A 23,402-nucleotide genomic window follows, 5' to 3' on the forward strand; every position below is an offset into this window, starting at 1 on the left:
CGCTTTTGCGCAGGAGAGGATAGCTGGTTGGCAAGAAGCAGCACCAGCAACCCAAGTGCATCCGAAGTTAGGGATGGAAACGGGAAACCGCGACGTAGCAAGGACCAGTGCCGAACCAAGGGAAACAGCCTGAAGAGCGCGGCAGTCAACGCCGGATTCAAAAGCTCTCAGCAGAATCAGAAAAAGCTGCCCCTCAAGGATAACATGGATGAGCTATCTAACCTAAACAAAATCTTGGACAAAACATGCCAAATCCATAGTACTCCCGGGAAGCCTGCAAACCATACCCACAGAGATTGTTGGGTCTTCAAGCAATCCGGAAAACTTAACGCCGAACACAAGGGGCTCGACATACCAAGCGAGGACGATGACAAACCCCACAAGTAGAGCACCGGAGAACAAAAGAAGTTCCCACAAGAAGTCAAAACAGTAAACTCACTTCACGTGACAAAAGGGAAATACAGAGTGGCACCTATAGAGATACGCGCCATACGGCCTGTCCCAGAGGAGTCCCGTCACTGGTTGTTACAACCAATCACCTTCGACCATCAGGATTACTCTAGAAGTATCCGGAACGCAGGCTGGACTGCCTTGGTATTAGATCCGATAATTGACGGACTCCACTTTACACAAGTCCTAATGGACGGCGGCAGTGATCTAAACCTGCTATACCAGGACACAATCCGCAAAATGGGGATAAACCCAACAACAATTCGCCATGGCAACACTTACTTTCAAGGGGTAACGCCAGGCCCAAATACCCATTGTACGGGTTCTCTCCCGCTAGAAGTTGTGTTCGGCTTCCCCGACAACTTCCGTCGCAAAAACCTAACCTTTCACATCGCCCCATTTACAAGTTGCTATCAAGCACTACTGGGACGCGAAGCTTTCGCCCGCTTTAACGCAATACCGCATTATGCATCCCTTACGCTTAAAATGCCCGTTCCGCGAGGCTTCATCTCATTAAAGGGAAATATCGAGTGTTCCTCGAGCGCGGAAGACTGTGTGGCTGCCTTGACAGCCACACACTAAACCAACTTTACTAGTCAAAGCACCTAAATAGGTCATTCAGACCCCGGACATGGCTAGACGAGTCCGGCGTAAACATACAAAGGCTTATTAGCCGCATATCCCCGTACAAGGGGCTCCGCGCGTACACAACAAGAGACAATAAAGCTCAATTCTACCCATTCTCCGAATTATACTTTGTTTATTTAATATAACATAGATTTTTGCACGATTGTTTTCAACTAAGATCCTCTCTTTTACAGATGAACACCGTGCTACACCCGTCCAGGATACGGCACAATGGAGACACAGGCGTAGACGTGCAGTAGGGACGCATTCCAAGGATTCTTTTCAGATTAAGACCCTGCATAAATCTTTTTTATTGTCTCTTGTTGATAACATCCGCCGATTTCTTTTTATAACCAAGGAGGATGCTGCCGTCTTGGCATGTGGCCACGTTAGAATTTTGCGCATACCTGGACACCAGGGGCTTCTTACCAAGGGCGTTGTTCAGCCCGTTTTCACAAAGACCGAATACCTTAGGGAGTGTTCGGCATCGCGAGTTTGGCCTTATATGCATCAGCTCCGAATCATGTCTTTGGTCAAATGTTGGGTTTGCCCGGCTCCTATGTTTTGCTGCCTTACGTTCGGCTCTATCGGCTAAGGCGGCACCAGGAGAACTACTGTGATTGTGCCCCGGTTCGGCCAGGCGAGCACCTCAATAGAGAAAGCCGAAAACTGACTGTCATGATATAGCACGAGACTGGTCAACCACTCGATGACCTGCCGGAATCTTTAGGATTCCTCTGCATTAACGAAGGGCCGTTTCCCGGCCAGGCACACACGCGCCCCGAATTCGGGTGAGCGCAGTGCCCCTAGGGGCTATATAGTAGCCCAACTGTCAAACTCCTATGGCTAAGTGAATGTGATAAAGCATTATAGTCCGGTTGCCTAGTTTATTGTGCTATCACCTCCTTTATAGGACCAAGACGTTGGATCAAGTGTGAAAATGCGCCTTTTGCGAACACCCCCGCATTATATGCATGGGGGCTGAAGCCAAAGACTGCCATCTTTCAGGTTATATACACATATACATTAATGGCCACACAGGAGGTATTCTAATTCTTGAAAGCACAAGTATAAAAAGCTTTTATATTCCATCGAAACATTGTTTTACAATAATACATGTTATTCGAACATAACATCCTTCGAGTACTGCGTCTCTATTAAACGAGCGCCCTGTAGAACTTCCTGAAAATAGTGCTCGGCAGGTACTCGGCTTTCGTCTGAATCTTGGGATCCAACAGCACTGGCCTTCTTCTCCGCCCAGTATGTCTTGACACGGGCAAGAGCCATCTGTGCACCCTCTATGCACGCCGACCTCTTCATTGCATTAATATGCGGCACCACACCGAGGAACTGCTGCACCAAGCTAAAATAACTCTCCGGCTCGGGCCTTTTCGGCCACAAATGACTCACGACATACTTCATGGCGAGTCTGGATAACCTATTCAGCTCCGCCCATGCGGCCAAACGATTGGTTAATGGAAGTGGGCGCTCTGGATTGTGGAACTGCGACCAAAAAAGCTTGTCCACTTCATGGTCTTTCTGATCGCGGAAGTGTTCGGCTGCGTCCGCGGCACTCACCGCCAAGTCCAGATAAGTGTTCGCCGCACTCCACTGCCGGTCCAACGGAGCGTATTTCGGATCCCCGAACTTCATCCACAGCATAAAGGGCTTTCCAGCCGTGATATCTCCGGCCTGACGTAGCTCCTCCTTCATAGCTCTCATCAGGTAGTGACCTTTTCTAGGTCCTTCTGTGCCACCTGATCTTCTTTTTCAAGAAGCTTGGAGCGGTCGGCAGCATTCTTCAACTTTACGGCCATCTCGGCCATTTCCTTCTTGCTTTGGCAGGGAGCAGCCTGTTCGGCTTTCAGCTCCTCAGCCGCCTTTAAGGCAGCCGCATCGCTTTTTCTGGCCTGCTCCTTGGCTCGGGCAAGTTCCGCCCGAAAGTTCTCCATGGCAGCGGCACCATCTGCATCAAGCACACATGTTGTAAGGTACGGGAATCAAGATCCTCTTACCAGGTATCTTAGGAGAAATTACATACCTTGTGCCTCGTCCAGCCGCTTGTTGACAAGTGCAATTTTGGCATCTGCCACGTCAAGTTGCCGCTTTAGTTTGGCAAATTCATCAGTCCGGCTAGCCACCGGACACTTTGCCACCTACATAGGAAAGGCGACATATCAAACCTGGGATTATGATCCTCGGCGCGCCGTCATTTTTGACAACGCACCAAGTCTCAGGGGCTACTATCTATACAGGGTGCATCTTATATATGCGGATCTGTCAAAAGGTACATCATTTCGCGTACCTCAAAACCTGTCAGTAAACCTTTGACGGCCTCGTACAATCCGCTCTCCACGGATGAAATCCTTCCAATCACCGTATCCATCAATGCACGGTGTTCTTCTGCGATAGATGCTCGCCCAAGCAGATCCTTCAGCTCCTCCGACCATGCACTGGATGATGTCGGACTCGTCCGCTGGCCTTTTTCGAAGGCCGGACACAAAGGGACTTGGGGGGGCATACGAATTCCTTTCGGCCCTGCCGGATTCGGAGAAACCCTCCGTGACGACACCTCAGGGTCGCCCGCCTCGCAAGGAGGTACGGCAGGGGGAGGCGTTCCGATCTCCATCATCTCCGGACGAAGATCCCCTGAAGACGAGCTCTGCTGAGAAGGGCTAAGATCTGAACTACAATGTAAAATTTCGGTTATCTTCCTCAGAAATAGAACAGGGATGTCTCTCATTTTAAAACCTCCCTCTTTACTTACGGCTCGGTGGAGAGCTGATCCACTTGGGGGCGCAATGCGACTGGGGCACCCCCCGGCGCCGGACCCTCTGACAAAGATTTCTTCCCCTGCTTTGAGGCCATGGCCTCCGGGTCTTCAAAGGCGGTCCTCTTCTTCCCCTGGTTAGAGGAATTCTCGACTCCTCCTTTCCTGACAACCTCCTTTGGGGAGGCGGTAGCTTCCTTGTTCCCCTCTTTGCCTTCTTCCAAAGGCGCAACCTCTAGCATCCTGGTTAACACGGGATCTGGCGTAGTCTCAGGGAGGGGGCGGACACCTGATTAGCTTTGCTTTCACTATCCACTCATGTTTAAGGGACAACTCTTTTAAGGGCAATTTTATGATAAATATACATATAGTGAGTCCGGGTATAGGGCTACTTACTTGAGTATCCGGATGATTGCAGCTCAGACCTGCGTCCTCGGATGAATCCGGACACATTGCTTGTGATCCGAAGAACAAATTGTACATCTCCATGGGCGTCACGCCCACAAAATGTTGGAGGGCTCGTGGTCCTTCCGGATTAAACTCCCACAGGCGGAGGGGGCGGCGTTTGCAGGGCAGGATGCAGCAAATCAACATAACATGCGTCACTATGGCCAGATTGATATCTCTTTCTAGGAGATCTCGAATGCGGCCCTGCAACAAGGGCACGTCCTTGGCCGGCCCCCAGTTAAGCCCTTTATTGACCCATGACGCTATCTGTGGTGGGGGACCCGAGCAAAAAGCAGGTGGCGCTACCCATTTGGTGCCCCTGGGAGCTGTGATATAAAACCACTCTCGTTGCCATAAGCTGAACTCCTCTTGAAAAGAGCCCTCGGGCCATGGAGAGTCGGCATTCTTGCTTATAACAACACCTCCGCACTCTGCATGCTGCCCCTTGATCATCTTCGGCTCAACTTTGAAGGTCTTAAGCCACAATCCGAAGTGAGGAGTAATACGGAGGAAGGCCTCGCACACGACAATGAATGAAGAGATATGGAGGATGGACTCTAGAGCTAAGTCATGAAATTCCATCCCGTAATAAAACATGAGCCCCCTCATGAAGGGGTCAATTGGGAAGCCTAGCCCCCGAAGGAAGTGAGACGCGAACACCACGCTCTCACCAGGCTTGGGAGTGGGAATGACCTGCCCTTGAGCAGGCAGCCTATGCGAGATTTCGCCGGTTAGATACCTGGCATCTCTTAACTTTAACACGTCTTCTTCCGTAACGGATGAAGGCATCCAACGGCCTTGAAGGTTGGAGCCGGACATCATCGGAAGTCCGAAGCGCCTGAATCTGAAGCTTTGGGTGTTGGAACTCAAGGTAAGAGGCGGATTTGATTGAGATTGAAAGAAAGGACTTGAGCCTTGGTCTCTTTATAAAGAGGTTGAATACCAAGAGCCCTCCCCGTGACCGTTTGGGACTCATCTTCGATTGAGGAGACATACCAACAGGCACAGTTGGGTTACCCACGCCCGTATTGATGAGAATCCCGAAATAAGGGGACACGATCTCTGCTTTGACAAGACGTGCCAAGGAAACCGCCTCGCTAAACATGCTGAGGAGGGACAGTAAAACGATTCGAATAAAGGCTTGGCCGTGGCATAATGACATGCTGCGGAATACGTCAGCAGACTGGATTTGTGCAAATATTATTCTCTCTACGTTGGTATGTGGAACTTGTTTTGCAGAGCCGGACACTATCATTGTGTTCAAAATCTTCTATGGAGTATTCGGAGGAGGAACCCGCCTTGCAATGCCGAAGACAATCAGCGCGCTGGACTCATCGTCATTGAAGCCTGGTTCAGGGGCTACTGAGGGAGTCCCGGATTAGGGGGTGTCCGGAGGACCGGACTATAACCTTTGGCCGGACTCCTGGACTATGAAGATACAAGATTGAAGACTTTGTCCCGTGTCCGGATGGGACTTTCCTTGGCGTGGAAGGCAAGCTTGGAAATACGAATATGTACATCTCCTCCCATTGTAACCGACTCTGTGTAACCCTAGCCCTCTCCGGTGTCTATATAAACCAGAGGGTTTTAGTCCGTAGGACAAACAACAATCATACCATAGGGCTTCTAGGGTTTAGCCTCTCTGATCTCGTGGTAGATCTACTCTTGTACTACCCATATCATCAATATTAATCAAGCAGGAGTAGGGTTTTACCTCCATCGAGAGGGCCCGAACCTGGGTAAAAACATCGTGTCCCTTGTCTCCTGTTACCATCCGCCTAGACGCACAGTTCGGGACCCCCTACCCGAGATCCGCCGATTTCGACACTGACAGGGAGCGTTTGAGTTTCTTGGATGCTTATTTAGGTTATCATCAGATCAAAATGGCAGTTAAGGACCAGGAGAAGACCGCCTTCATCACTCCCTTTGGAGCCTTCTGCTATGTTTCTATGCCCTTTGGGCTCAAGAGTGCCCAGGCAACTTACCAACGCTATGTGCAGAATTTTCAGCGTAAACCGGTACCTCCCAATACCTTTTTAGATATCTTGCATAACCCGTCTGTTAAGTTGCCTACAGAGGAGGATTTGGCTGTTCCTGATCCAGAGGCTCAATTGGTGGCCGCTTTACACGTTGTGCAGGATTGGACGGTTCCATATCTGGCGTATATGAACCGGGGCGAGTTACCAGATGATGAAGTCCTGGCCCGGCAGATAGTCCGGCGATACAAGTCCATGGTTATTCACAATGGCGAGTTACACCGCTGTAGCATTTCAGGCGTATTTCAGCGTTGTGTTTCTCCGGAAGAAGGCCAAGAGATCCTACGGGAAATTCATGAAGGGGATTGTGGTCATCATGCCGGTTCAAAGTCCCTGGTTGCAAAAGCTTTTCGTCATGGGTTCTACTGGTTGACAGCTCATGCTGATGCGGAGGATTTGGTAAAGCGATGTGGTGCTTGTCAAAAGTTTTCACACAGAGCTCATGTTCCGGCTCAAGAATTAAGGATGATTCCCATCACTTGGCCGTTTGCCACTTGGGGGCTTGACATGGTGGGACCCTTTAAGCGCTCCAAAGATAAGAAGACCCACCTGCTGGTGGCGGTTGACAAGTTCACCAAGTGGGTTGAAGCGGAGCCTGTCAGCAAGTGTGATGCAGCTACGGCGGTTCAATTTCTCAAACAGATTATCTTCCGCTTTGGCTTTCCACACAACATCATCACGGATAATGGCACAAACCTTTCTAAAGGTGAGATGGAAAATTTCTGTCAGAGAGAACACATCCGGCTTGACTTAGCATCCGTGGCGCACCCCCAGACCAATGGTCAAGTGGAGAGAGCTAATCAAGAAATTTTGAAGGCTATTAAACCCCGGCTTATGGTTCCTTTAAAGCGAACGCCGGGTTGTTGGGTGGAAGACTTGCCTTCTGTGTTATGGAGCATCAACACCACCCCCAAAAGATCGACGAGTTACACACCTTTCTTCATGGTGTACGGGGCAGAGGCGGTTCTCCCAAGTGATATTTGTCATGATTCGCCCCGGGTTGCTAATTATGTTCAAGCAGACAATGAGAAAGCACGCCAGGAGGTGTTGGACCTGTTAGATGAAAAACGGGATATGGCTTTAGCCCGTTCGGCGGTTTATCAGCAAGACCTGCGGCGTTATCATAGCCGTCGGGTTAGGACAAGAACCTTTCAAGAAGGCGACTTGGTGCTCCTGCTCATCCAGGATCACACCAACATGCACAAGTTATCCCCATCTTGGGAAGGGCCCTTTGTGGTCAGCAAAAATCTGCACAACGGATCATACTACCTCATTGACGTTCGAGATAACTCATGCAACTCTGAGGAGGAGACCCGGCGGCCATGTAACATAGCTCTACTACGGCCTTACTACACTTGAGCCATAGGCTTTTCTTATGTACATATTTCAACAATGTATATATTATGATCAATAAAATATACCGGCATCCTTGCTATAAGCAGGGCCTCTGCTATTTTTTCTCAAATATCCTTTGAGTTACATGGGGGCTTCAGCTGACAAAGCGGAGTACTACCTGTTAAAACCGGCTATCATGCTACAATACAGCTTGGGAGCTTCACACCCAAGGGGCCAAAGAGAGTCTGGATGCTATGCACAACTCAAACATAGGCACCCAATGGGCACAGCTCATCACGTTACTTGGGGGCTCTTTGTGTAAAGTAACAAAGAGTTTGAAAGGACCCTTGTAGCTGGGTATCGACCCATGGCTTGGAAGCCTGGTATATTTACCTAAAACCCCGGGTTAACCTGCCTTCATCAAGTAAGCCACTCCTATCCAGGTAATCCTGGCATGACCCTCCGAATGTTCGACAGTTACTCTCATTGAGACCCTAAACTTGTCAAAGTTAAAAAGGTGATTGGTTAGTTGGAGGCCCATCTTAAAAGGCTTTGTCAAATGGTTTAACTCAGCGGCCTGGCAGCCCATGAAAAGCCTCGAATTTGGGCCTGGCAGTGCTCGAAAAGCCTCGACTACACGATTTTATTTGCGTTTGTCACTATTTTATTTTGATGAATTCTATGTTAAACCGGTATCTTTGATCTAGTATGGCTTTTCAGTCATCTTATTAGCCCGGTGCTTCTTAAACCGGCTTGGTTTTCAACTACAAGTTGATAGACCTTATTATCAAACCGGAGTTTGTTAACCCGGCCTGGCTTGGACTACTTGTCGCCAGTTTTGGTCATCTGGTGTTCATCGTAACCCGGCATGACTTATTATACGCCATCAGTACATGGTGGAGTTATACAAAATTCCAGATTTGGGTCTTCACCCTTCTAACAATCAAAGTTGGTAAACCAACTAAAGTGATATCACATCACAGGTATGAGTTATTTCATATTTCTTAAGGTTTGATTATCAATCAGGCTTTATCTTGGGTATTATGACCCGTCCAGCGGAAAACCGGCAGGACAAACTTTCTTTATGCAGGCTTCGGAGTCGCATTATCAAAGCATAAACAAACATTGCATGTATTATGGAGGTTCAACACAAGTCGTGCATCAGCACAACAAATCAAAGAGTTCTAACTAGCCTATTACAAGGCGCTTCGAGGCCCAAAGTTCTGATTGTTCTTGCACAATAAAGTTTGTCAAAAGCCGGATTAAGACTCGTTGCCCGGACAACGTGAAGTGGAAGGATCTTCAGGTGCCGGTTCAACCTACTCCTCTCCACCAAGATGCTGGAAGTCAAGGGTGGTCCAGTCAATCCGGGTTAGAGCCTGAAAGATAGCTTCTTCACTTATCAGATCGGACGGGTCAACATCAGGGGCGTAAGTGTGCTTACGAATTGGCGGGATAAGGTTTTGTGTCTCTGTCACAGTCGTTTCAACTCGATGGTTCTCTTCATCATAAAAAGACCGATGAACAGTCAAGTTAGCATCTGCAGCCAGTTGACTGGACAATGGACACATCTCCTTTGTCAGAGCTTTGAGTGTTTCATTGTCAAATGTTGATCCATCTGCCTGTTCATCTGGGAATCCCTTGGCAATGTCAACCGGATCCAAGTCAGGTATCCTTGCTTTGGCCCGGGTCAGGGCTAGTAAAGCGCCAGCCCTGGTAGCAGACCACTTCACCTCCTCTATCTGAGCCGGTGTCATGGATAATCTTGCTAATGTGTCCTTGATCAATGTTGGTGCCGGTTTGTTGTAAGAGACTGCAGAGATAACCCGTTGTGCACCAGTATACAGTTGTTCAATCAGTGTAAAAGCCGCCTTCAATTTCATCCGCATATCTGTTCCAAGATGAGCAATGCGATGGCCTGCGACGGTTTAAGAAATTCAAGTTAAACCGGCGGAGTTGATAGTACTACAGAGCAGGTGTTCTAAGGTACTTACCAAACACGGCAGTCGTCATGGAATTCACTTGATGATTCAGACCCATCAGCTCCTCTTCCACCGGTTTAAGGGTTGCTTCAGCATCTTCTGCCCATTTCAGTAATGCGGCCCTTTCAGTCTCCCAGTTGGTGCGCTCAATTTTGAAGCCCTCTTTGAGTTGCTCCATGGCCGATAAGGTACCCTTGAGCTCTTCTTTGGCTTTAGAGGTTTCTTCTTGCTGTAGCTTGAGGATTTCTAGAAGATCGGCGGTTTGGGACTCTTTGGTCTTCATGTCAGCCTGCAAAGTCAGATGATACAACAGTTACAAATCTCTTCGAGTCCCAAGCGCATAATAAATTATACACTTGGTACTTGGGGGCTAATGTGGCTTGCTTTTTCAAGTGAGTATTTTTCAAAGTCCCAAGGCTCAAATCCAGGTATTAAGCTCGGCACTTGGGGGCTAATGCACATTTGATCAGTCATAAGAAAAGGCAATGAAACAAGGACAAGACAGCCCCGGTTTGTCTTCAAAAAGACAAATCGGCCCTTGGGGGCTACTACGTTGAAGTGTTTTTTATATCAAAGTCCCGGTTTATCTTCAGGAGATAAACCGGCCCTTGGGGGGTACAATGGAAAATATACAGGATAGAACAAGTTTTAAAGTATTCATACCTCATAACGCTCCTTCATCAGGTTTACCAAACCGGCTTCAAAGTCACAGCTGGTGTACAGGCAGTTTAAATAGCCGGAATGAAGTTCTTCAGCGCTAAGATTGACAAAGTGGGATAAATCCGTCTTCCCTTCCCCTTGCCCATAGCAGCGAATTCTTCCTTGGCGGTATGTTTGTCCAAGATAACCAGATTACCACGACTGGTGTGAGCCGTGCCAGTAATTACAACATCATCATCATCATTTCTTGGTGGACTTGGTAGATTGCTGGCACCCCTGGATGGACTTGGCGGATTAGCAGCCGGGCTTGGTGGATCAGCAGCCCGACTTGGTGGAGGGGTAGTACGAGGGCTCGACGGATCAACATGAGTTGCCGGGTCAGCCTCCAGTGGATTAGCTTCAGTGTTCGCGCCTTCCAGGATGGAATCATCCATAACATCGGTATTTCTACTGGTGTCATCAACAACCCTCTCCAGTTCAACTTCACCAATTGGTGTACTGGTTTTAGCCTTCTTGCTCAGGCGAGCTTTGGCACTGTGACATCACAACAAAGATTAGCATGGTAAACCGAACTGTGAAGGAAAAACATGAAGAGTAATATACTTACCCAGGGACGGTTTTAAGGGGAGGCAGCTGAGTGGTTGATGAACCGCTAGACAAATTGGAAGACGCTTGGTAATTTGGATCAGACGGATTAAGTGGGTATCTGAAGAAACCCTTCAAAGGATAAAGTTTTTCAGGAGAACAATTAACCTCTGGTCGACGTTTCCGGTTTGGTGTATCCGGTAAACTGGATGATGTTATTTGTTGGCCACTGTGCCGGGTTGTGCGACGTTCTTCAGCTTGCTGTGTCTTCAAAGAAAATTTTGGATCCAGATAAGCAAGAGGGTGAGAGTATTTTACTTTCCGAATGGCATGGCGAAATCTTTGAACCGGCACAAGATCTGAATCGGAGGAAAGAGAGATTACCTCAACATGGTCTGCACGACTGGCTGCCGCATCATCCTGGGAATAGTCATTGTCAATAAGGTGTATGAAAAAGGAACCAAGTGAATCAAGTTCTACTTCTGGATCTGATTCGTCAAAATCTTCTGGTGGATCAGAAGACTCGGTGGTTTTCTTCTTGCCTGCTTTCTTGGTGACCTTGCTCTTTGCACGGGGAGCCCTAGCCGGTTTATTCCGTTTCCAGAAGGAGTTGTTGGCCTACAAAGATTAAAACAAAGGAGTATTAGCACATTGTTAAAGCGGAGGCCAATCAGTAAGCATTAAATTCGACTTTACCGCTGGCAGTTTGTTGGTGGCGCAAAAAGGGGGCAACCCGACTTGGCTGCATGCGGAGATCGGTTCGTCTAGCATCTTTTTTACAGATTCAGTAACTGCAATATCTGTGATTGCTATTTCGTGATATCGTTGAGGATCTTTGACGTTGCCCGTGTATTCATGCATTAATCCGGGGCGGCGACTTAAAGGCAAAATACCCCAGGAGACCCAGCAGCGGACGAGATCAATACCAGTTAAACCGTTGGCCATGAGAGCCCGGAGCTTGGCGAGTTGAGGTGCATAAGCCTTCCGCTCTTGGGCAGTTAAGCATTGAGGCAACGGGTGGCCATTGCTAAGCCATTCAGGGCGTTAACCCGGCAAGGGATTTTCTCCAGCAGGGGCAGTATTCCGGCAATAAAACCATGTTTGGTTCCAATCTTTGGGGTGGCTGTGGTGTTTTGCATGAGGAAAGTCAACTTCTTTCCTCTTCTGGATTGATACCCCACCAAGTTCTGTGTTAGGACCATCTGAGAACTCCGTACGGCGGTTTAGATGGAAAAAGTCCCGGGACAGCTCCACGGATGGTTCTTCTTGAAGGTAAACTTCACAAAAGACTTGAAAGTTGCATATATTGGATACAGAATTCGGTCTAATATCTTGTGGATGAAGTTGAAGGCTCGCAAGGACATCTTGGAATAATGTTGCATAAATACAATAACCTCTCCATCTTGAGGTTCAGGAGGGCACTCAGAGCCCGGAACTCGCCAATGCAGGCACCTTTTTGAGGCTAAAGCGCCAGTGGTGACATATCTGTTGATTTGTGTCTCGGTGATTTTGGACGGAACCCAATTACAAGCAGAGAATTTTTTTGTCATCGTGGAAAGGCGAACTGTGAAAGAAAAAGTGAAAGCCGATTTACCATTGACGGTTTAAGTATATTATTCAGTGTTAAACTGGAAAATTGCTATTCAAGTCAAATTGGCGGTTTAGTGAGGACTAATGGTGTATGGTGGATTGACTATCAAAGGTTAAACTACCCTTAGGCAGAAGGGACAGAGCTGAAAATCTACTAAGTGTTACAAAAACAGGTTTGACAATATGGCAGTACAATTTTGTATCTACTATGGATAACTAAAGAAAATGTTCCTGAGCCCTATAATGGCACTAAAGAGGAACAGAGATGAACCAGACGGAGTCTGTTCAGAAGCAATAAGATGCTACGGTATGGTGAACTAACAAAATGGATCTAGCCGCAGTTCAAAACTATCAGGCACACATATGTATACTCAGTAGAAAGACTAGAAGGAGGAACACAGAAGAACTGATGAACGACGAAGAACATCGATGAACTTGAAACCCTAATGGAGATCTAGGGTTACAGGGAAGAGAACTTACCAGGGCCACTCAGTGGCGGAGGAGTGTGGCAGGGTCTCTGGAACAAACAGGGTGATGCAGCGGCCTTGGTCAGTGTAGATTCGAAGATCAACGGCGGCGGCTGCGCTGGGGTTCTTCGGGTCGTGAGGAAGAAGATGAGAAAAAGGGGAGAAAATGAAAGTGCCCGTCGGGCTTATTTATAACAGGGCAGGGGGATAAGAGACATGCGCGAGAATCGAGGAGTCCAAAGCGGCAAGTGGCGCAGCTGTCGCCTCGATTTCTGGGATGACATTAAATGAAGGGAATCTTTTTATTCGTTTTTAACAGAGATGACGTCATGATGATCCGTTGCTGTATCCAGAGGATGACGTCACGGCGGTTTAACAAAGTTTATAAAAGAAGACATCGTGGCGGTTTACGAGAAATGAAGGAAGGTGTTCACAGGATTTTTCTAAGTACTGAAGATTGACATGAACAGGTTCAAATCAATCTGGGGCCTAATGTTGGGGATATAACTACTGAGTGTAAACCTCCCAGGAGGGGCTGGTTCACCCTCAACTATATTGAAGCCCACGAAGACTCAGAAGATGGCGCTTTACTATGAAGCTTAGAGGCCCGGAGCCTAAGGGCGGATTAGGGCCCATAGTGGTAAACCGCCATAGTCATGTAACTTGTATTGTAAGATAAGGAAAGGAGAGACCGAGCCGAATACTTGTATGAGTCGGCCTCGGGACTCTGTAAACCGGCCGGGCGTCAACCCGTGTATATAAGGGGACGACTCGGCGGCGGTTCAGGGACAACAAACAACAACTCGATAGCCAGGCATAGCTTGTTTAGCTCCCTGGTTAGCGAGACCCCAATAATCCCATCACAATTAGACGTAGGCCTTTACCTTCATCGAAGCGGACGAACTAGTATAAAAACCTCGTGTCCTTTGTCTGGTTTAACCCCTTTAAGCTAACCCGTAGCGATGGCTCCACGACTAAGTCCTACTATGAGGACATCTGACATGATATTTCCACGACAGTTTCCTTTAATAGTGAAAACTAAGGTTTTCGTCTGCGTGACTAGTAGAACAGAGGATAGCAAATTGGGAAGAAGGTGGAGTGGAAAAAGATCCACATGTAGCGATATGGCAGATGGGGCAATAGAACAAGGGTATGGTTCATACCTGAGGGTCAGCGGGAAGTGGCTTCGCTCGTGATCGTCGTCCTCCGCACACACTACGGCAGCGAGCTTGGGGATGGAGGCCATCCTGCGCGATTGCTAGGTCTGAGAGGACGGCCTTGTCGTCAACGCTACACATCCTTTTCTTCCCCAACGGATCTATGACCACCGGTGAGGAGGGAGAGAGAGGCCGTCTTTTTTGGATCTGGAGAGAGGGTGATAGTGTGAGAAGTAAGAGGGCAGCCCTTGGCAAGCAAGTGTTGAAGCTCCAGCCTTCATATCTTTTTTGATACTTGTACTATAGGTGGAGTAGTGGTAGAGTAGTTTGTATTTTTCTCTGCTTACAGTACAAGTTAGTCGTGCTTCAAAACTGAATGGTATGCCATTAAAAAAATTAAGTGGAGAAATAATGCGGCACCTCGTGCCAACGCGGCCAGATCGCATTTTGCACGAGAAATGACACACCATGTTTCATTGACATGTAGTCCCGTTCCAACATGTCAGTGAGACGATGGAGAGTCCTTTTGTACAATTTCCGAACGGACGTCTATGTAGGCTGGGGCGGCTCTTCGTGTATTGTGGCAACAGTCCACCACTTCTTCGCCTTTCTCTCTCAATTCGGAACTATTGTCGCATGCTTTTCCTCCCTCCTTCATTTTCCTTCACCCTTCCTTCTGCCATTGTTCGATCATCTTCTCCATGGAGGGAACTGGCCAGAAACAACCCCGTTATTCTTGCCCCGATCTGACAGATGACGTCATGGAGGAACTCATTGATCGGTGCAACGTCATCACCTCGGCTAGCATGTTAGGTTCGTTCAAGACCATTCTTGACTCAACTAATAACATCATTACAAAGAACCCAAGGGTCCAGGAGTGATTTGATCTCCCCTGTCTTCTTCGCAATGACCCTGCTCGCTGGCACGCGGACGACGGGCGCCTTTGTGCAAGTTGATGCCGCTTGATAATGATACGTGTGATGTTAAGATGCCATCACTTAAGGGTAAGGCCTGGGCACGCGCAAATGGAGATTGAGTTGTTTATATTGGGTACAACTGCGAGTGGGAACTTGTGAATGTGTACACTCGTCAGCGGATTCCACTTCCAAAAATCTCAGAGTACCCTAAGGTTGAGCTCATAGTTGATCTATGTATGTTCAAAAATGATCATGGTGACTGTCGTCTATGAAAGATAGCAATTTGTAGAATTCCCAACTGCTCTTGGGATTACATGAACTATGAAGTTGTTGCTATCTTCGACAAGCTTGTTGTCGTTGTTACTTCCACGCCTCGATGGATATTGCTCAAAAATCAATTTCTGTAAACGAATGAGTACTGTGATGCAATTCAATACGAGCGTCTTGTGTTTGCTGGCACCACTCATGGCACTGTTTTTGCATGGAATCTTTATGGTTTCGGTACGTTTGTCTTCCAACATAATTATAATTGTTTCATCCACATGCATGCGGCTAAGCTAGTTTCCCTTTACTAATTAACCTTGTGTTTCCAAGGTCCTGTGAACATTCCACCACCTACACATGAAAAAAATTATGACCAAGAGGGAGATGACGATGGTGATGATCATGAGCATCAGGACGAGCATGACCTATATCTCAGTGGCATCTGGAAACTTATTCCGATGGATCACCTCTTCTTCTCTGTATGCACTGCTGATGTTACTACTAAGGGAGCAGGTGTTATATCCCATGGTTGCACTCTCCGGACCTATTCCAACATCCGCTGCAGGGTATTCGGGATGGATACTAGTGTGCTAGCGCTAACACCTTCTCCCTGGTTCAGTATTGATAGTCTTGGAGAAAACTCGCTCTTCCTTGGACAAAACTATCCAATGATGGTGAAAGGCGGTCCAGCTGCTGTTGAGACAACGTTACTACCATTTACGAGAAGCAATTGTATCTATACCTCGGACATTGCGGTGGTTCCCTACCCTGGTTGTCACAATATGTGTCCTGATATAGTCCACTTCATCCCAGATGATCAGTCTTGTGTTGGTCTCGATATAGACAATAGCTCGCCCTTCCCATAGGCTTACCTATGATTCAAAGCAAGAGTTTCCAACACCGAGGATTGGTTGAGATGAAATTCGTTTCATTGCTTGTTATTTGTTGTGTGATGAAAACTTTAGTATTTACTGGAATGTTTTGTTGGAAATAACCTATCCAACATGTATCCTTGTTGTCATTGTGTGTTGATGACTTGTTGTATGTAATGAATGGTACATTTGCAAATGCATGTCATAAACTCAATTTATGAATGGTTTTCGAGTTACTTCTTGGAGTGTGAGTACAATAGTAGTATAGCCAGCATCCGATTATATGAAGTTGCCACATCACATAGAGTCAACCTAATATTGGAGTATGCTAGCACAATAGTTACTTCTAGTTAGATCAACTAGAGCTAGATGTCGCATGGAGGCCGAGAAATATGGTGATAGGATGACTGCGTGAGGTGGGCGTGTATGTAGTATGATGTAGGCACAAGGCTTGCCGTGTTTCCTACTCCTCCGGTCTAAATGTGGAGAAGATTTGGTCAAGTTATTCCTCCTTTTGCCGACACGTGGGACATCCAGCATCCATGTCGTGTTATGCAACAAAATGGAGTGCTAGTTGAAGCCACGTGATGTGCATCTTGGGTTAAACTGTAAATAGAATCTTACTCTTAAGTAACTCCGAAAGCAGCCACCGAAGATCTTTATTGGATTTGTTTTTCATCACCAGCATGTCGAGGTGAAAGATGTGCAGGTTCAGTGGGTCGTCTTGCGTTTTCACTGACATGTGGTACCGCATGTGAGCAAACAGACCATGGGCTCCGTGCTCCGCTGGCTGGCTGAGAAGAGGGAGAGAGGAGGGCTGAGCACGAACTCCAAGAAATTATGCGACAATGTTAGTAGTACTAGCAGTGTACCGTACTCCTGTAGAGATAATGTGTTCTCTCTATGTAACCAGAACCTCTATATAGTGGGTTGGCATGGGCCATAACTAGCATTCACGTCTAGCTGTAAGGCACACGCCACCCACACGAGCCCCATCTGACACCAATTTTCTTGGAGTCCATGCTACAACCATCTCTTCTCCCTACTGTTTTCTCGGCCATTATGTAGTGGGCGGGAGGGGGGGTTGCCAATAGTCGGTTTGCTCATCTGTGGTCCCACTTGTAAGTGAAAATGCAACACAGCACGCATTCCCCATTGAGCGGCGTGCCGGACCAACCGTGTGGGGGTGCGACACGAACATGGCAGGCTTTTCCTTTTGAACTTGTAACTTGTGAAATTTGGTTCTGCTCCATGGCGCGACCGATAGATAGAAATAACGATTTTCCCTAGAGTAATGAGAACTTTGGTTCTGGCGTGTTTCATGCATGGAGTACATACATAAATTATGAAGTTGATGCGAAAGGTAAGACATTTACTAGTAGTACAATATACTACTACATGGATTTGACGAAAAGATAAAGATACATACGGATCCATCAACGACATCCTCACTCCCTAGTGCGCCGGGTCACCTGCGGATGTGTGAGGAGCAGCAGTGTTGGCCGCGAGCTCAACGTGCTTCTGAATAATGCCGTCCAAGGTTGTACTGCAGTCCAAGAAGGCTAGTGTCCTATCTTCCTCCTCTTGCACGTAGTAGTCCTTGCTGATGATTTGCGCGTATACGTGGGTGATTATGTCTATGGTGTCTTGCTACGCCAGGCGCTGTGCGGCGAGCGTGACCTCGAGGTGGACATTCTCCGATGCGATGGCGGGCAGTCGCAGGGCCACCATTGCGTCGAAGAGGTTGTCACCATAGAGGCCATTGAGGGTGGTGGGCGTCGTAGATCCTGGGCGCGTGGGCTGGAGGCATACATTAAAATCGTCTGCAAGCTTCTTGACGATGGTGAACTTGTCGAGGAAGCCGACGAGGACCTCGTCGAGCAAGGAGGTGAAGAGGTCATCCAAGAGGCCTCTCGCCCTGGCGGCCTCAAGCACGACCTGGAGATGTTCCTGGGTGTCGGGCCGCAAGCCAGCATCATGGACCATCTGGCACAACCGGCTGATGCTCGCTCTCATCTCCTCCATGGGTCTAGCTTCTAGTCAACTGATCTTGCGATTGGAGTGGTCACCCTTGCCCTTGGTTAGGGTGCGTAGGTGTGTAGGATTTCATAGATTGGACTAGCGGGGAACCTTTATATGAGAAGTGCATACTATGTTGCATTCCCGTGTGTGTTTTCCATCTACTCCTCGACCCTCCCTCCGTGCCGGTACAGTATAGTCATCTCACCGAGACCAAGTTAGGGCCAAACGAGAGAACTTTGATGTTGACTGGTTTATTGGTCCCTTTTGCATTTTGCGCGAAGTTTTTGACCTTCGATTTAACTAATAAAATGTTAATGCATGTAACCAATGTTGTGTAAGGCCCTTCCCATTGCTCCATGGTGGACAGGTGCTAAGCATGCCACATAGGCAAAAAAATGACATAGCATAGTAATTAAGGAGGAGAGATAGCACTTTGGTGACCCAGGAAGAACCAATGCCAAGCATGTGAACCTAGGCAAACCACTTAAATGAAAGAAGTTGACCAATGCATCGGGAATTACGTTCAAAACCGAATAAAACAATACTCCATGTATTTATTTATAGAGGGAGTAGTATATTTTTTGTGACATGCATTACTAGATATTGGTAGTCAAATACTAAATCCAGACAGACGTGGTAGTACTACTAATCCAGACGGTGGTGCTAGACTAGTAGTAGTACTACCAATGTAGTACTAGTACTGTACTACCCGTTGGTCAACATTACTCCTCATAGTGAAGTGACAAGACCCTGCGCCGGAGATGATACCTGAGTGTAGGCTCCATGCTCGACATACCAAAGTCAGCCTCACCGTATGCAGTCACTATCATCATGGCTGTAGATCTAGCCTGCTTACAACTAGCCATGTTTGAAATAATTTCCCATGTGTTGCCATGAGTATCTCTACTCTTTTCTTTTACGAGTAAGATGCCCGTGCATTGCATGGAACACCAAGATTGGGGGTGGACGGCAGCGACAGTGTCCATCGCGACAGATTGTTTCATGGCCTTCTAGATGTGGTGGGGAGGAGATATGGCTGATTGGGAGAGACAGGGAGTTGTTTGTAAATAGGGAACAAGTGTAGGCATCTTTTTGCAAAACTGCAGAAGTTTTCTTTGTATGCATCAGATCTAGATCCGGCGGCTATTGCTGAAAGATGGCAGGCACACCATCATCACCAACTCAGGACCTCTTTGATTCGCAGGATTTTGAAAACGTAGGAATTGGACACGGCATATTACAAGTTTCAAACTAATATTACAAATGTTAGGAGTAATGCTACACATACGAAGAGGGAATTATTAGGAAGTTTACGTAAGAACTTTTGTTACTTTAGGTCAATGCAGCATTATCGCACAAACTAAAATCAACCGCCCTGACAAGTCACTAATGGGCAAATAAATTTTGGAGTCTCTGGCGACATGATGTTTCAAAAACAAATTCAGCTTCTGGGGAAACTTTGTCATTTAGGCTTAGACGCTTGCGGTGATCAGCACGCCATTCATTGTTGCGCCAGAGACGCCAAACCTCATTATGTTGAGCACACTTGCCTCCAAAACAAAGAACCTGGCCAATTTAATCTCACATGTGCTACCTCGGTAGTCGGTCAAATCAATTTCTGTAAGATGGAGATCAAGGCATTCTATGAGATTGTTATAGTGCAACACATTTTTCTCTTCCGGGTCTTTTTTATCTGCAAGAGAAGAGAACATATTAGAGCAGCTGGTTGTATAAGATTGTCGTGTCATCTAGAGGTACCAATATCATTCGCTCATACGATAGGGTTGGCTGGCTAGAGATATTCTTTCACTCTCTCTCTTTCTCTTTCCTCTCATTTACCTAGGAGCACGTGAAGAGCTTGGGAATTTGTTGCCTTCCACTATGTGGACGATGCCATATTTCTCAAAAGTATTGCCACATAATACGCATCAATGTTAAATCAAAAGATTTTCGCACTGCTCTAGCGATGTGCGAGAGTTGGAACCGCTGTGCACACAGACCCACATGTATAAACAAATCAATCAAACCAACTACACCAACCTCTCACTCTCCCAAACAAGTGTTTTTTGTTTCCTCGGTACTCTCCCTCTCCCACGCAAGTGTTCTTTCAATGCGTGAGTTAATTTGGCACCGAAGCAAAGTATGTGGTCCATATTGAGGCACCAGGTGAGAAATGGAGGGGCATCAATGCCAAATGCATCACAAGTGAATTTGGCACGTGTTTTGGCATAGTGGAGGGTTGTTATAGCCCACTTTTGTACTACCTCGTATTTATTGTAAAATTTTGACCATAGATTTACCTAAGAAAATGCCAATGCATGTCACAAAAAATTATACCATTTGAAATTATGTTCAAATACGAATCCAACGATATAATTCTAGGTGACATGCATTAACATTTTGTCAGTTAAATCTATGGTCAAATTTTGATACTACAAAATAGGAAGAGTAAACCAGGACGGAGGTAGTACTTGCTCTTAGGGTAACCATATAGTTACTAGTCTAAGTTACTTGCCACTATGACTAGCCTAGGCTACTAGTAGTACAACAAAAAAATGATGCCGCTGATCACTTGAGAAAAAGTACTAAAAATATTTCTTTTTGTGCAGTGCGTAGATGCAGTTTTGAACACTACACTTGTCATCGTAATTTGGGAAAATTACAAAAAAAACTGAGCTACGTTGTGATTACCGTTTACTAACACTAGGAAAGAAGTTTCCCCTCGATGAGTAGCTTCTCTGTGCACGGAAAGCATGTAAGGAATCCAACAACTTGATCCAGATTGGGGCTGATATATTTTATTGCCAAGATCTTCACTATGCGCACAGATTGGGTCAAGCTTGTGGGAATCATTTTCTGGATGACAGTCGTAAATACATCAAGAAGAAATTTAAAAATGTGAATTTCAAGAAGACGGAGAAGAAGATGTGTGTTGTACCTGGACGATTACGGATCCAATGAAGATTTCGGAGAATTTGGTAGATGAGTACAATAATGCTGTCAATTTTGGCGCATCAATGACCCTGATTTTTGTTGGACCTTCTAGATCAGATACAAGCAATCTCTGAAGGAAAGGCGCATTCTCAATGACCATAACGTGGAATGACACGTCTCCAACATATCTACAATTTTTCATTGTTCCATGCTATTATATTATCTGGTTTGGATGTTTTATATGGAATAATATGCTATTTTATATTATTTTTGGGACTAACCTATTAACCTAGAGCCGAGTGCCAGTTCCTGTTTTTTCCCTTATTTTTGAGTTTTGCAAAAAAGTAATACCAAACGGAATGAAACCTTCACAATGATTTTTCTTGGACCAGAAGGCAACCAGGAGACTTGGAGATGAAGTCGGAGGAGCCACAAGGCGGCCACAACGACGGAGGGCACTCGCAGGGGGGCAGGGTGCATCCCCAGCCTTGTGAGCCTCTCGTGCACCTCCTGACCTAATTCTTTTGCCTATATATTCCCATATATCCCCAACCAACATGGGCATCCACGAAAACACTTTTCCGCCGCCACAACCTTCTCTACCCGTGAGATCCCATCTAGTGGCCTTTTCCGGCATCCTGCCAGAGGGGGATTTGATCATGGAGGGCTTCTACATCAACTATATTGACCTTCCAATGAAGCGTGAGTAGTTTACGATAGACCTATGGGTCCATAGCTAGTAGCTAGATGGCTTCTTCTCTCTCTTTGATTCTCAATACCATGTTCTCCTCGATGTTCTTGGAGATCTATTCGATATAATACTTTTTGCGGGGTGTTTGCCGAGATCCGATGAATTGTGGATTTACGATCAGCTTATCTATGAATATTATTTGAATCTTCTCTGAATTCTTATATGCATGATTTGATATCTTTGTAATTCTCTTCAAACTATTGGTTTGGTTTGGCCAATTAGATTGGTTTTTCTTGCAATGGGAGAAGTGCTTAGCTTTGGGTTCAATCTTGCAGTGTCCTTTCCCAGTGACAGTAGGGGTAGCAAGGCACATATTGTATTCTTGCCATCAAGGATAAAAAGATGGGGTTTTCGTCATATTGCTTGAGTTAATTCCTCTACATAATCTCATCTTACTTAATGCGGCACTCTGTTCTTTATGAACTTAATAGTCTAGATGCATGTTGGATAGCGGTCGATGTGTGGAGTAATAGTAGTAGATGCAGAATTGTTTCGGTCAACTTGACACAGACATGATGCCTATATTCATGATCATTGCCTTAGATATTGTCATAACTTTGCATTTTTCTATAAATTGCTCGAAAGTAATTTGTTCACCCACCGTATTATTTTCTATCTTGAGAGAAGCCTCTAGTGAAACCTATGGCCCCCAGGTCTATTTTCCATCATATAAGTTTGCGATCTACAATCTTAATTTCTGATCTACTATTCTTGCAATATTTTACTTTCCGATCTATAAACCAAAAATAACAAAAATATTTACTTTATCGTTTATCTATCTCTATCAGATCTCACTTCTGCAAGTAACAGTGAAGGGATTGACAACACTTTTATCACGTTGGGTGCTAGTTTGTTTGATTGTTTGTGCAGGTATTCGGTGATTTATGTGTTGTCTCCTGCTAGATTGATACCTTGGTTCTCAAACTGAGAGAAATACTTATCTCTACTTTGCTGCATCACCCTTTCCTATTCAAGGGAAAAACCAACGCAAGCTCAAGAAGTAGCAGGAAGAGCTTCTGGCGCCGTTGCTGGGGAGATCTACGCCAAGTCAATACATACCAAGTACCCATCATAAACTCTCATCTCTTGCATTACATTATTCATCATTCGCGTCTCATTTTCCTCTCCCCACTTCTAAAACGATTTTCAAAAGATTTTCCTTTTCTTCGCCCCTCTTCCGTTCGTCCTCTTCATTCATTTTTGGTTTGCCCATTTGCTAGATTGGTTTGTTGCCACCATGTCTGAAATTGGGGAATTTATTGCCAAAAAGAAAGTAGTAATGATGGGAAAACTTTGATGCTTTTGCTAATACTAATCCTCATGAAGAATCTACTATTGTGCACACTAAAAAACTTCCCATTGGTAGCAGCAATATTATTGGAAAAGGGGTTATTCAGGATTTCTTTACTTGTGATGGTGCGTTACCCACATTAGGTGGATCTATTCTCTATAGAACTAGTAGTCTTGTGGATGCTATATCTTTGCTCGTGGTTGAAATTGAAAGACAATTTGTTCATATGCATCCATCCATACAAA

This window comes from Triticum aestivum, chromosome 4B (assembly GCF_018294505.1).
Source record: "Triticum aestivum cultivar Chinese Spring chromosome 4B, IWGSC CS RefSeq v2.1, whole genome shotgun sequence".
NCBI classification, from domain to species: Eukaryota; Viridiplantae; Streptophyta; class Magnoliopsida; order Poales; family Poaceae; genus Triticum; species Triticum aestivum.